The following is a 15,149-nucleotide window of genomic DNA, read 5'->3' as shown; positions in this document are numbered from 1 at the left end:
CCATATATTTATGTTTATGTAACAGAATATCATCTACGTGTCATCATCTGGTGTCACCCGAGGAGAAAGTATTTATAATGTTAATATTTTACACCAAGTAATCAGCGTCAGGACTCTTCAGGATATTTCCTCACTATTTTATGAGTTTATTTCCTCCCACGTTGGGTAACAGTATCAGGTTATACGATCTCATCCGACTTGTCATATATAAAGTATTTATCATTGAAGAAATGTTTGGTTGCAACATCAATACGGACTGGTCGTAAACCTGCGCACCCTCCGCCTTAGGATCCCCCCCCTGCCTTAGGATCCTCCCCCCTTCGCCATAGGATCCTCTCCCCCCCCCCCTCCGCCTAAGGATCCTCCCCCCTCCGCCGCCTTAGGATCCCATTTAGGAAAAATTAGATGAAAACCAAAGCAGAGAATTTGGTGATATTGGTTCATATGTAATATAGGTCAGAAGATCGTGGCGCGGAGATTGTGTAATGTGCAGCTTTTCCAAATGTAGAACTAATAAGGAAGTTTTCATGTATCACCGTGTATCCACCTTGTCATTAGAACAATTGTCACGCTCGGATCCAGTTACACAATCACCAGTAATACAGAAAGTATGTCAGATATATATACACTCAGCGGCCACTTTATTAGGTCCACCATGCTAGTAACGGGTTGGACCCCCTTTTGCCTTCAGAACTGCCTCAATTCTTGGTGGCATAGATACAACAAGGTGCTGGAAGCTCCTCAGAGATTTTGCTCCATATTGACATGATGGCATCACACAGTTGCCGCAGATTTGTCGGCTGCACATCCATGATGCGAATCTCCCGTTCCACCACATCCCAAAGATGCTCTATTGGATTGAGATCTGGTGACTGTGGAGCCATTTGTGTCCAGTGACCTCATTGTCATGTTCAAGAAACCAGTCTGAGATGATTCCAGCTTTATGACCTGGCGCATTATCCTGCTGAAAGTAGCCATCAGATGTTACAGGGTACATTGTGCTCATAAAGGGATGGACATGGGCAGCAACAACACCATGACACCAGCACCACCAGCCTGACCCGCTGATACAAGGCAGGATGGATCCATGACACCACCACCACCAGCCTGAGCCGCTGATACAAGGCAGGATGGATCCATGACACCAGCACCACCAGCCTGAGCCGCTGATACAAGGCAGGATGGATCCATGACACCACCACCACCAGCCTGACCCGCTGATACAAGGCAGGATGGATCCATGACACCAGCACCACCAGCCTGAGCCGCTGATACAAGGCAGGATGGATCCATGACACCACCACCACCAGCCTGAGCCGCTGATACAAGGCAGGATGGATCCATGACACCACTACCACCAGCCTGAGCCGCTGATACAAGGCAGGATGGATCCATGACACCACCACCACCAGCCTGAGCCGCTGATACAAGGCAGGATGGATCCATGACACCAGCACCACCAGCCTGAGCCGCTGATACAAGGCAGGATGGATCCATGACACCACCACCACCAGCCTGAGCCGCTGATACAAGGCAGGATGGATCCATGACACCAGCACCACCAGCCTGAGCCGCTGATACAAGGCAGGATGGATCCATGACACCACCACCACCAGCCTGAGCCGCTGATACAAGGCAGGATGGATCCATGACACCACCACCACCAGCCTGAGCCGCTGATACAAGGCAGGATGGATCCATGACACCACCACCACCAGCCCGAGCCGCTGATACAAGGCAGGATGGATCCATGACACCACCAGCACCAGCCTGACCCGCTGATACAAGGCAGGATGGATCCATGACACCACCACCACCAGCCTGAGCCGCTGATACAAGGCAGGATGGATCCATGACACCACCACCACCAGCCTGAGCCGCTGATACAAGGCAGGATGGATCCATGACACCACCACCACCAGCCTGAGCCGCTGATACAAGGCAGGATGGATCCATGACACCACCACCAGCCTGACCCGCTGATACAAGGCAGGATGGATCCATGACACCACCACCACCAGCCTGACCCGCTGATACAAGGCAGGATGGATCCATGACACCACCACCACCAGCCTGAGCCGCTGATACAAGGCAGGATGTATCCATGACACCACCACCACCAGCCTGACCCGCTGATACAAGGCAGGATGGATCCATGACACCACCACCACCAGCCTGAGCCGCTGATACAAGGCAGGATGGATCCATGACACCACCACCACCAGCCTGAGCCGCTGATACAAGGCAGGATGGATCCATGACACCACCACCACCAGCCTGAGCCGCTGATACAAGGCAGGATGGATCCATGACACCACCACCACCAGCCTGAGCCGCTGATACAAGGCAGGATGGATCCATGACACCACCACCACCAGCCTGACCCGCTGATACAAGGCAGGATGGATCCATGACACCACCACCACCAGCCTGAGCCGCTGATACAAGGCAGGATGGATCCGCGCTTTCATGTTGTTGACGCCAAATTCTGACCCTACCATCCGAATGTTGCAGCAGAAATCGAGACTCATCAGACCAGGCAACGTTTTTCCAATCTTCTACTGTCCAATTTCGATGAGCTTGTGCAAATTGTAGCCTCAGTTTCCTGTTCTTAGCTGAAAGGAGTGGCACCCGGTGTGGTCTTCTGCTGCTGTAGCCCATCTGCCTCAAAGTTGGATGTACTGTGCGTTCAGAGATGCTCTTCTGCCTACCTTGGTTGTAACGGGCGGCGATTTGAGTCACTGTTGCCTTTCTATCAGCTCAAACCAGTCTGCCCATTCTCCTCTGACCTCTGGCATCAACAAGGCATTTCCGCCCACAGAACTGCCGCTCACTGGATGTTTTTTCTTTTTCGGACCATTCTCTGTAAACCCTAGAGATGGTTGTGCGTGAAAATCCCAGTAGATCAGCAGTTTCTGAAATACTCAGACCAGCCCTTCTGGCACCAACAACCATGCCACGTTCAAAGGCCACAAATCACCTTTCTTCCCCATACTGATGCTCGGGAGACCTGCAGGAGATTGTCTGGACCATGTCTACATGCCTAAATGCACTGAGCTGTCGCCATGTGATTGGCTGATTAGAAATTAAGTGTTAACGAGCAGTTGGACAGGTGTATCTAATAAAGTGGCCGGTGAGTGTATATGGATTGCACAATACAATATATATATATATATAGATGTTATTAATCAGTGGTGACAATGATGAACTCCTATCAGTGTCCGGCTTTAGGGCTCATTCACATCGGCGCTGTTGTTACGTCCGTGGTTCAGTGATTTCCACGGACGCCTCACAAAGCCGTGGATTTCTATGGGTCTTTTCACATTGGATTGTATGTTCACTGATCCGTTGTCCATGGAAAAAATGATGCGGATCACGGAAGCCAATAAAAGCCTATTGCACTGTCCATTTTTTTCACTGAAAGAGCCAGGAACGATATTTTCAAAGGAGTTGTCCGATTTCAGCAAATAATTAATTAAAAGTTTGTGTAATGAAAAGTTCTGCACTTTTCCAATTTAGTTTCTGTATCAATTCCTCGCTGTTTTCTAGATCTCCGCTTGCTGTCATTCGATATAAAGCTTCTCTGTTTACATCTAGTGGATAGAATCTGTCCCTGGTCATGTGATGTCATGCAGGTGCACGGGCTGTTATTATCGTAGGAGCTATGTGATAGTAACAGCTCGTGCATCTGTGTGACATCACATGACCAGGGACAGATCGCTATTCACTGGAAGTCAACATGGAAGCTTTCTATAGAATGACAGCAAGCAGAGATCTTGAAACTGGTGAGGAAATGATACAGAAAGTATATTGGAAAATTGTATACACAAACAATATCAATTATTTGCTGAAAGTGGACAATCCCTTTAAACCTAAGTTTTTGGGGGACGACACAGACAAAATGGAAGAAAAATTCAGAGACAATGAAAAAAACGGAAGAAAAATGGGAGAAAAACAGAGAAAACATTAACATTATGTTATAAGCATTTCATGGGTGAAGGTAATTTTATGTATTTATAAAATTTAGTGGATGGTTTGGGTGGTCATGGGCCCCCTAGAAGGCTTGGGCCCTGGGCTGCCACCCGAACCGCCTAAATTATAACTGCCTATAACTACTGACATGATCGGATGCCTGAGGCTTTCCATTGTACTGAGTAGTAATCCAGCTGACGAGCAGCATTACAGTACAATGGATTGTGAACCCCATCTTTCCCACAATGCATCACTACAGACAATGGAACAGCAGGGGGAAGCACTGAGATAAAAAGATCTGTTACATCTGCATGTAAGAAACTGGTGTTACCGTAGGAATGTCATCTCCAAATTACACTTTATTCTTTGGGTCGGGAGATGCCAAATATATAGGATTCAATAGGTTTAATTTTTTTTCTCTCACCCCAATAACTGTTTCATACTTTGCTGTATAAGGTATCTTTTTTTTTTGCGGGACTATCTAGGGACTCGAACCCTACGGTATCTTATTATTTACACCTTATACTGCAATACTACAGCGTGTGTGAAGGAGCCGGCACATCCATGACGTGTGACCTACAGATACATCACATGTCACTAAGGGCTTAATAATAATTCATCATCATTTATATATGTAATACATTGCTAGAAATATCGGTATTTTGTATCTGTGTTACTATACGAATACTTTGTCTTCAATAAATATTTTACATTGTCTGTGAATTATTTGTATATTTAAAAATAAAAACATGCCGTGACCCGGATTCGAACCGGGGTTGCTGCGGCCACAACGCAGAGTACTAACCACTATACGATCACGGCTGATGATGAAGTCACAGATGTCACAACTCACTTTACTTGAGGAAGGTCCTTTGATGTTAAAGACTAGAAACGGTTGTAATCTCAAAGGACTGCAGAACCTCCCATCCTGTTAGGAGGGTGTGAACACGGCCTTACCCTGGGATCAAGTTAGGGCCGGAGCGCAGGGTCCGGCGGAGCCTGTAGCGCAGGCCCGCCGTGATGGGGGTGACCCGGAAGTTCCGGGGTTAAGTTACTGCGGCGGGGGGAGGGCGCTCGCGGGGGGTGGGAGAGTCTCGCGCGAGCGTCGCTCCCCCGCCGGGTTTAAAAGGATGTGGGCTCCTCCTCCTCTTCCTCTTGCTGCGACATCAGGGAACGAACGGACGTCGCCAGAGGAAGAGGATGGCCCACATCCAGGACATCATGCGTGCGGCAGCAGCTGAGCACGGCCAGGATTGGTTGCGTGCTCAGCTGCAGGCCGCATTAACCCCGTCGGCACCGCCATCTCCTCAGCAGCAACGGCCGGCGCGCAGGGCTCGCCCCCCTGAGCGCTTCAGGCCTGACAGCTCCCCACCTGATGTCACCACCAGCCGCGGTACTGCACGGCCGGGTACGACCGCCACGCGGGGGACACACACGGCGGCGTCTGCAGGTAAGAGGGGCTTACCTTCCCCTGCAGGCACCGCTAGGGCTTCCAAGTCCCGCCGCCGCACACCTTCCCAGGCGCAGCAGACCCCACCTCCACTTACACCAAGGCCCAGCAGAGTCAACGCCTCTGCCACAAGGCAGAGGTCTCCTTTCCCGCAACATGAGGCAGCCAGAGAACGGGGGAGGGTCAGAGCGCCCCCTACGCCCCCCCTTGCATCACCATTAGCGCATGAGGCCAGCGCTTCACCTAGGCCCCAACACCACGTGGTGGCGGCAGTGGTCCATCCCCCACCTGCTCCCGCCTCCCCACACGTGCAGTCGCCGCAGCATGTCCCTGCTACACGGCAGTCCTCTCCGGCCTGCTCCATCATCCTCCATCCAGATGACTTGCCTGCCCCGATCAACAACGTACAGCCTGCAGATCCTGGATCCGGCCCTACGGCTGTTTTCCCTGCATTGGGGCAGCCTGGTGAGTACCACACAGCCCCTTCCCCCCTCCCCCCTGTCCCCCCTCCACCCCCACAAATCTATTCTTTTAACAACATTAATGCTAGAGCGGGTGGGTTTAGTTCCCTTCCCCCTTGGGTAGCAAACTTATGGACAGGTTTTCAGGAGTTCATGGGAAGGGCCTTGAACACCAATAATCCAACCCCCGTATGGTCACAACAGGAGGTTGCGGTAGCAATCCCGGTGGCAACTCCGCCCCCCATAGTGGTTCCACCTCCCATAGCGGTCCCTCCTGTAGCGGTTCCACCCCCGGTAACGGTTCCACCTCCCGTAATAATTCCATCCTCCACCTGTTCGCAACAGGAGGTTGCAGGACCAGTTCGGGTAGTTTCGCTGACTGAAACGTCGGCCATACCCGAGATGCGTCTTGAGGATGGCGTTAGAAGCGAGATATATGTTTGTTTTGAGGGCCCGTTAGGTTGTCATTTAAAACAGGAGGTTAAAGAAAAGATTTGGAGAGACGAGTATGTGGAGATTTTTTCACTACTTCCTCTTGACAAATTTAATTTGGATAAACCCCGTCCAGAGGATTATAAGAAAGAGGATGAGGAGAAGCGGAGGTACCGGTTGATACCTCGCACATTTAATAATTGGTTTCAAGCATTTGCCATTTTGGCAAGCGTAATTGGGGAAAAAGCGCCACAACATTGTTCAGCATTGTTTTCCTATATGGACGCGATTGGAGAGGCGCATCGCCTTTACGGTGGTGTATCTTGGCTCCGTTATGACGAGCAATTCCGGCAGCGCAGGGCGATGCGTCCCTCTATGCGGTGGGATCATAGGGACATTAGCCTATGGATGCGTTTAATGGTGGCAGCCAGAGTGGGGCCCCAACCCTTTCGTACAGCCCCCTCATATTGGCCAGCCCTCCCAGGAACATCACAGCCTCAGGCAATCGCCGGCCGGCCTGGTTGTTGCTGGCAATTTAATGAAGGAAGCTGCCGCTTTGGAAACACGTGCAAATTTAAGCACGAGTGTTCCCACTGCGCCGGCACGCATCCCGCAGCTAGATGCTTTAAGAGAGGCAGAGGCCGTGCCTCCGATACTGCTAGAAAGGGGGAGGACGCCAGTGCTAACAAAGCAGATGCAGCCGTGGCTAAATGAATACCCCGATAGGGAAGCAGCAGAATTCTTGAGTGAGGGTTTTTCATCAGGTTTTAAAATTCCTTCGGTTTCAGTTACGGGGTCTATTTGTACTAAAAATTTAAAATCCGCTAGAGAGCATTCGCAGGTGGTTCATGACAAATTGTTCAAGGAAGTAGCATTAGGTCGGATAGCGGGTCCCTTCAAGAATCCACCTCTAAAAAATTTGATAGTGTCACCATTAGGAGTTGTTCCCAAAAAGGAGCCTAATAAATTTCGTCTAATACACCATTTATCCCATCCCCCGGGCCTGTCAGTTAATGACGGCATCACGGAGGAACTCTGCTCGGTGACCTACGTTTCTTTTGATAGGGCTGTGGAGTTGGTTAGACGCATGGGTGTAGGGGCACTGATGGCAAAGACTGACATTGAGTCAGCTTTTCGTCTCCTGCCTGTGCACCCAGAATCTTTTCACTTATTGGGTTGCGTTTGGGAGGGAGAGTATTTTGTTGACCGTTGCCTCCCAATGGGTTGTGCTATTTCCTGTTCTTATTTTGAACGGTTTAGTACTTTCCTGGAATGGGTAGTGAAGAGGGAGTCTGGTCTTGACTCCATTTTACACTATCTGGATGATTTTTTATGTATCGGCCCTGCGAATACTCATGTTTGCGCGATTTTGTTAAAAACGGTTGAGAGGGTTGCGGTGCAGTTCGGAGTTCCTCTAGCTCCAGAGAAAACGGAAGGCCCATCGACCGTTATGCGTTTTTTAGGAATCGAGATTGATTCCGTTGCAATGGAATGCCGCTTGCCGCAGGACAAGCTGCAGGACTTGCGGGAATCAATAGAGGCGGTGCGCTTGGCCCGCAAAGTGCGCTTGCGTCAGTTGCAGTCTTTACTGGGGAAGTTAGCATTTGCCACAAGAATTATTCCCATGGGCAGGATTTTCTGCCGGAGGCTGGCCTCGGCCACGGCAGGGGTACGTTCCCCCCTGCATTTCATTCGGTTATCGGCGGCACATCGAGCGGATCTTGCGATCTGGGCGCAGTTCTTGGTTGAGTATAATGGTAGGTCTGTATGGATGCAGGAGTGGGCAACTAACACTGAAGTGCAATTCTACACGGATGCGTCTGGTAGCTTGGGCTTTGGGGCCTATTTTCAGGGAGCATGGTTCACGGGGGCATGGCCACAATCATGGAGGGAAGCAGGACTAACTAAGAACTTGGCACTCCTAGAATTGTTTCCCATTGTGACGGCATTGATTGTCTGGGGCCCAAAATTAGCCAACAAGCGTTTGAGGGTTTTCTGCGATAACATGGCAGTTGTTCAGTGTTTAACATCCTTGACTGCCTCTTCCCCGCCTGTTATTAATCTCCTGCGTCATCTTGTGTTGTTATGCGTGGCTAATAACATCTGGCTAAGCGCCAGGCATGTTCCGGGGGAGATCAATTTGATAGCTGATGCTCTCTCTCGTTTTCAGTGGGAGAAATTCCGGGATCTGGCTCCGCAGGCGGATCAATACCCGTGCACCTTCCCGGATCACGTCTGGGACATCCCGTTCAGGTCGCACTTTCCTTTGTTAAAAAATCAGTGACAGAGGGTACGTGGAGGGTTTATGAGGTAACACGTCGGGCATGGGAGGAGTGGTGTGTTAGTTTAGAAGTTATCCCATATCAGGATGATTCTTTAGTGGTATTGCTTGGCTTCCTGGGGCATAGATTGAATAGGGGCGTATCCCCACCGGTTATGCGGAAGGAATTAGCTGCGCTAGCATTCTGGTTTAAATTATTTTCCGTTCATGACATGACGAAACACTTTCTTATTAAACAGGCAATAAAGGGTTATAGTCGTAGTTTTCAACACTCCACTAATATCCGGCGCCCGGTTTCATTTAACCTCCTGGAGCGCCTGCTGGCGTCTCTTCCCAGCCATTGTAGGGACTCTTACGAGGTGTTATTATTTAAAGCAGCATTCACCCTGGCATTCTTTGGAGCGTTCAGGGTGAGTGAATTGATCAGCTCCAGCGCTGCCAGGCCGGACGGGCTGCCACTTGCGGCCGTCCGTATCTTCAGCGATAAGGTGGAGTGTTATTTGGCCAGATCAAAAACGGATCAAGTGGGTAAAGGATGTAGGATAGTACTGAATAAGTTACCGCAATCCACGTGTTGCCCGGTTGAGCAGCTAGCAGCATTTTTGACAGCTCGCCCGGAGGGACTTGTCCCTTTGTTAGTACACAAAGATGGTAGACCTCTCACAAAATATCAATTTGTGGCAGTATTTAGAAGGGTCTTATCGAGTTTGGGTCTCGATCCACGGGAGTTCGCCTCGCATTCATTTCGCATAGGGGCAGCCACGAAGGCGGCTCGATGGGGACTGCCGGACGACATGATAAAGCAGATTGGTCGTTGGGAATCGAAAAGGTTCAAACTTTATGTTCGCCCCAACTTAATCCATCCCCCCTCCCACACCTCCCTATAACCCCCTTCCCCCAGTTTTTGTCTTTGTTGTCCATATATCGTCATGTCAGCTAACCCCCCCCCCCCACACCCGTGTTTTTGTTTATTTTGTAGCGTTCAAGCAATGCCTAATTTGGATAGTGGGCCACTCTTTTGTTTTTTGGGGCGCACGCAGGATTGATGTTCGCCCTCAAGGCCGCATGTTGGGGCTCTCTAGAGAAGAAGCGGAAGTGCACTGGATGGGGACCCGGGGTATGTTATGGAGTGCTCTTCTCCCTCAGCTCCATTTTTATGCCAGAATGGATAGGGACCCTGATATCCTATGTCTTCACCTAGGCGGGAACGACCTAGGGGCGCGCACTTCGCAATCTTTAATAAGGGATGTGAAGTATGACATAATGCGGCTTCTGTCGTTGTTTCCGGGTATTATAATTATCTGGTCCGATATTTTACCCCGTTTGAAATGGCGTAACGCCAGATCAGTTAACAGTTTGAACCGAGCAAGGGCTAAGGTTAATAAGGCGGTGTCCAAATTTATAGTACGGCATGGAGGTATTGCAGTTCGCCATGATGATCTTGAAAATACGGACCCGCAATTTAGGCGCAAGGACGGTGTTCACTTGACAGACATGGGTATAGATTTGTGGGCTTTGGGTATCCGGGAAGGGATTCAGCAGGGTTTTCAAGTGTGGCGCAGCGCACAGCAGTAAGGGGTTACTACTGTCCGCATATGGCGGGGTCTAGGAGGGCCGGTGGGAAGTGCAGCATTAACAAGTGGTCAGTGGTGGTTGGAATAAAGTGAGGTTGGTCACACCCCACGGGTGGACCAGGGAATATATGTTTTCGGGTGTCCGTGACTATTTGTCACCCCCACGAGCCGGAGCGGTGCGGCGTGGGGGGGGTAATAAAACCCCTGCGGACACTCTTATTTCACCGGCCCTCATAGACCTCTTTCTACTGGCAATTTTTTGCAATGTTGTATATTGTTATACTGTTATGACATGTTATTTATGTTATTTATATTCTTGTACCTAAAATATTTGTTATTAAAATTAGGCTGCTGTGGCCGCCACATTCCACTGTCAATTGGTGTCCGGTTGTATTATTGGGGGGCCCGCTTAGGGCGGGGTAGGAACGTAAGTAATAATGGGATTAGATGACGCCAACTGAATGGGGAGTCCCCACATCAAGTTAGGGCCGGAGCGCAGGGTCCGGCGGAGCCTGTAGCGCAGGCCCGCCGTGATGGGGGTGACCCGGAAGTTCCGGGGTTAAGTTACTGCGGCGGGGGGAGGGCGCTCGCGGGGGGTGGGAGAGTCTCGCGCGAGCGTCGCTCCCCCGCCGGGTTTAAAAGGATGTGGGCTCCTCCTCCTCTTCCTCTTGCTGCGACATCAGGGAACGAACGCCCGCCCGCCCTCCCCTTTTGGTGAGCTGGGTAAATGTATTTACTGTCACGCAGCCTGTGGCGGGGTCTAGGAGGGCCGGTGGGAAGTGCAGCATTAACAAGTGGTCAGTGGTGGTTGGAATAAAGTGAGGTTGGTCACACCCCACGGGTGGACCAGGGAATATATGTTTTCGGGTGTCCGTGACTATTTGTCACCCCCACGAGCCGGAGCGGTGCGGCGTGGGGGGGGTAATAAAACCCCTGCGGACACTCTTATTTCACCGGCCCTCATAGACCTCTTTCTACTGGCAATTTTTTGCAATGTTGTATATTGTTATACTGTTATGACATGTTATTTATGTTATTTATATTCTTGTACCTAAAATATTTGTTATTAAAATTAGGCTGCTGTGGCCGCCACATTCCACTGTCAATTGGTGTCCGGTTGTATTATTGGGGGGCCCGCTTAGGGCGGGGTAGGAACGTAAGTAATAATGGGATTAGATGACGCCAACTGAATGGGGAGTCCCCACATCATGTGCAGTAATTGGTTAGGACTCCACACTGTACAAACATTACAAATATTGAAAAGCTAAAAATTTGCCCCATTCACCCCATTTGGTGAAGTCTTGCAATGTCCTATAGGCACAGCCCCCACAAGAACAAATTTGATTAAAAATAATATCCTATCTTTCCTGTTTTTGTGGAAATATGGAATTTTTTGATAAATGAGGTTGAAAACTCAAATGGATTGACTGTATAAACTTTGTTCTGCACAGAGCAAACTAACGGACTTCTGGAGCCGCGCACAGGTATGGAGCAGGCAGGAGGACTTGTGGTCTTCCGTTCTGCAGATTGCAGTAGGGGGGGGGGGGGTAGGGTCTTGGATATTACAGATGTATTGTAGTATATTGTATAAGTGGTCAGACCCCCTAGGGCTCAAGTAGCCAAGGGGGGGCTGAAATGATGAAATAGGATTTTTTTTTTAACTAAAAGTTCAAATTCAAAAAATGTCAAATTTTAGTATCTTTTTAATTGTACTGACACAAAGAATAAAAAGGTAACGTCTCAACAATAAAGGGGGAGGGGTTTGTTTATATGTGAATTCTTGCCTCAAGCCCGTCCTGCGAGATGGCATCGGTGACACAAATGAAAATGTAGAGTCCCTATGGGTGGAGAGAAGGGGAGGGAAAAAGAATAATAAAATATTACTAGGGGTTTGTTATTAGGCTCCAAATATAATGGAGGCAGCAGAGGAAATGCTGATAAGTGAAATGGATGCGGCTTCAAAGCGCAGGGAAGTACTTATCATGGGGGACTTCAATTACCCCAATATATACTGGGGGGCAGAAACCTGCAGGTCCTTCAAAGGCAGCAGGTTCTTGTCAACAACAAAAGACAATTACCTGTCGCACCAGGTCCTGGAGCCAACAATAGGGCAGATTTTGATGCCGTTGTTTTCAGGGGACAGTATATATTCCTGACCTACGATAACAGTGCCCCCCCCCCCCCTTTATAAATGATTCTATTTTGGAAACTCCACCACCCAGAGAATCTATCTACATTTATACTGAGCTTTTTACCACCACAGATGTTTTATAGCAAGTATTTACATTGGCTCGTGCCGAGGGATAATGTTTTTCCAAAAAAAACTTGCTTTGGCCCCTACATTTTTTACATTTTTTTAATTAATTTGCTGATTGAGCTATTTTAGGGCTTATTTTCTGCGGTAGGAGTTGTACTTTTTATTGGTATAATATAGGGGTATAGGTGACTTTTCGATCGGGGTAGGGGGTAAGCTATGTATTGGGGTGCAGGGACCTCTGGCTATATACTGGGGCGCAGGGACTGCTGGCTATATACTGGGGCGCAGGGACTGTGGGCTATATACTGGGGTGCAGGGACTGCTGGCTATATACTGGGGCACAGGGACTGCTGGCTATATACTGGGGCGCAGGGACTGCTGGCTATATACTGGGGCGCAGGGACTGCTGGCTATATACTGGGGCACAGGGACTGCTGGCTATATACTTGGGCGCAGGGACTGCTGGCTATATACTGGGGCCCAGGGACTGCTGGCTATATACTGGGGCACAGGGACTGCTGGCTATATACTGGGGCACAGGGACTGCGGGCTATATACTGGGGCGCAGGGACTGCTGGCTATATACTGGGGCGCAGGGACTGCTGGCTATATACTGGGGCGCAGGGACTGCTGGCTATATACTGGGGCACAGGGACTGCTGGCTATATACTTGGGCGCAGGGACTGCTGGCTATATACTGGGGCCCAGGGACTGCTGGCTATATACTGGGGCGCAGGGACTGCTGGCTATATACTGGGGCACAGGGACTGCTGGCTATATACTTGGGCGCAGGGACTGCTGGCTATATACTGGGGCCCAGGGACTGCTGGCTATATACTGGGGCACAGGGACTGCTGGCTATATACTGGGGCACAGGGACTGCGGGCTATATACTGGGGCAAAGGGACTGCTGGCTATATACTAGGGTGCAGGGACTGCTGGCTATATACTGGGGCACAGGGACTGCTGGCTATATACTGGGTCACAGGGACTGCTGGCTATATACTGGGGCACAGGGACTGCTGGCTATATACTGGGGCACAGGGACTGCGGGCTATATACTGGGGCAAAGGGACTGCTGGCTATATACTGGGGCGCAGGGACTGCTGGCTATATACTGGGGCGCAGGGACTGCGGGCTATATACTGGGGAAGGGGGCTAGCTATTTTGGGGGAATGCTGGCTGGCTATATAATGGGGCATGAGACTGGCTATAGACTGGGGAACGGGGCAGGCAGGCTATATACTGGGGGGCTTCTGGCTATATATTGGGAGGCTGTGACCAATGTATTTCCCACCCTCAGCTTATACTCAAGTCAATAGGTTTTCCCAGTTTTTTGTGGTAAAATTATGGGCCTTGGCTTACACTCAGGTCGGCTTATACTCAAGTATATACAGTATACACAAATATTTGTACAGTTTTTTCCTTTGCTATAATATGAATATTTTATCTGCAATTACTGTTTTACATTGTCTATGAATTATTTGTATATTTAAAAATAAAAACCTGCCGTGACCCGGATTCGAACCGGGGTTGCTGCGGCCACAACGCAGAGTACTAACCACTATACGATCACGGCTGATACTGTAACTATGGATGTCACAGCTCACTTAACTTGAGGAAACTCCTTTGATGGTTAAACCTCCCAGCAGTGTTAATCTCAAAGGAACCTCCGATGCTGTTAGGAGGGTGTGAAGAAGCCCTTACACCGGGATCACGTGACCTCGAGTACAAACACTAAGAATATTAAAAAGCACAAAATATTCTAGTTCTGGATCCTGAATGGGTTAAAGGGCAAACATAATTTTTTCCACATACTCTATATCTATATACTGGGGGCAGGGGTTGCTGTCTATATACTGTGGCAGGGGCCTGGCTATATACTAGGGCAGGGGGCTGGTTATTTGGGGGAAACCTAGCTGGCTATATACTGGGGCAAAGGGCTGGCTATATACTGGGGCAGGGGGTTAGCTAAATTGGGGGAATGCTGGCTGGCTATATACTGGGGCAGGAGGCTGGCTATATTGGGGGAATGCTAGCTGCCTATATACTGGGGCAGGGGGCTAGCTATATTGGAGGAATGCTGGCTGGCTATATACTGGGGCAGGAGGCTGGCTATATTGGGGGAATGCTAGCTGCCTATATACTGGGGCAGGGGGCTAGCTATATTGGAGGAATGCTGGCTGGCTATATACTGGGGCTAGGGTGCTGGCTGGCTATATTGGGGGAAAGCTGGCTATATAATGAGCGGCAGGGGGCTGGCTATATACTGGGGCAGGGGTTGGCTATTTAGTGAGGTAGGGGCTAGCTATATTGGGGTATTGCTGGCAGGTTATATACTGAGGGCAGGGGGCTGGCTATATACTGGGGGCAGGGTGCTGGCTATATACTAGGGGCAGGGGGCTGCTGGCTATATACTGGGGGACTTCTGGCTATTTACTGGGGGGATAGGGGCTGGTAAGCTATATACTACTGGGGGCTGGCTATATAGTACAGGGGGCTGGAGGGCAAGCTATATACTACTGGGGGCTGCCAGGCTATATACTACAGGGGGCAGGCAGGCTATATACTACAGGGGTGCAGGCAGGCTATATACTACAGGGGTGCAGGCAGGCTATATACTACAGGGGGGCAGGCAGGCTATATACTACAGGGGTGCAGGCAGGCTATATACTACAGGGGTGCAGGCAGGCTATATACTACAGGGGTGCAGGCAGGCTAT

At 49.9% G+C, this 15,149-nt stretch overlaps 2 non-coding genes across 2 annotated transcripts; both read right to left on the bottom strand.

The window, feature by feature from the left end:
- Window positions 1-4,722: 4,722 nt before the first annotated feature.
- On the bottom strand, window positions 4,723-4,794 carry TRNAH-GUG (transfer RNA histidin (anticodon GUG)). Its single transcript has one exon. It is a non-coding gene; the product is annotated as a tRNA-His (tRNA).
- A 9,140-nt stretch (window positions 4,795-13,934) lies between these two features.
- On the bottom strand, window positions 13,935-14,006 carry TRNAH-GUG (transfer RNA histidin (anticodon GUG)). Its single transcript has one exon. It is a non-coding gene; the product is annotated as a tRNA-His (tRNA).
- Between the last annotated feature and the right edge of the window lie 1,143 nt (window positions 14,007-15,149).

The sequence above is a fragment of the Engystomops pustulosus genome, chromosome 9, assembly GCF_040894005.1.
Source record: "Engystomops pustulosus chromosome 9, aEngPut4.maternal, whole genome shotgun sequence".
Lineage (NCBI taxonomy): Eukaryota > Metazoa > Chordata > Amphibia > Anura > Leptodactylidae > Engystomops > Engystomops pustulosus.
This window is presented reverse-complemented; position numbering and strand designations above follow the sequence as displayed.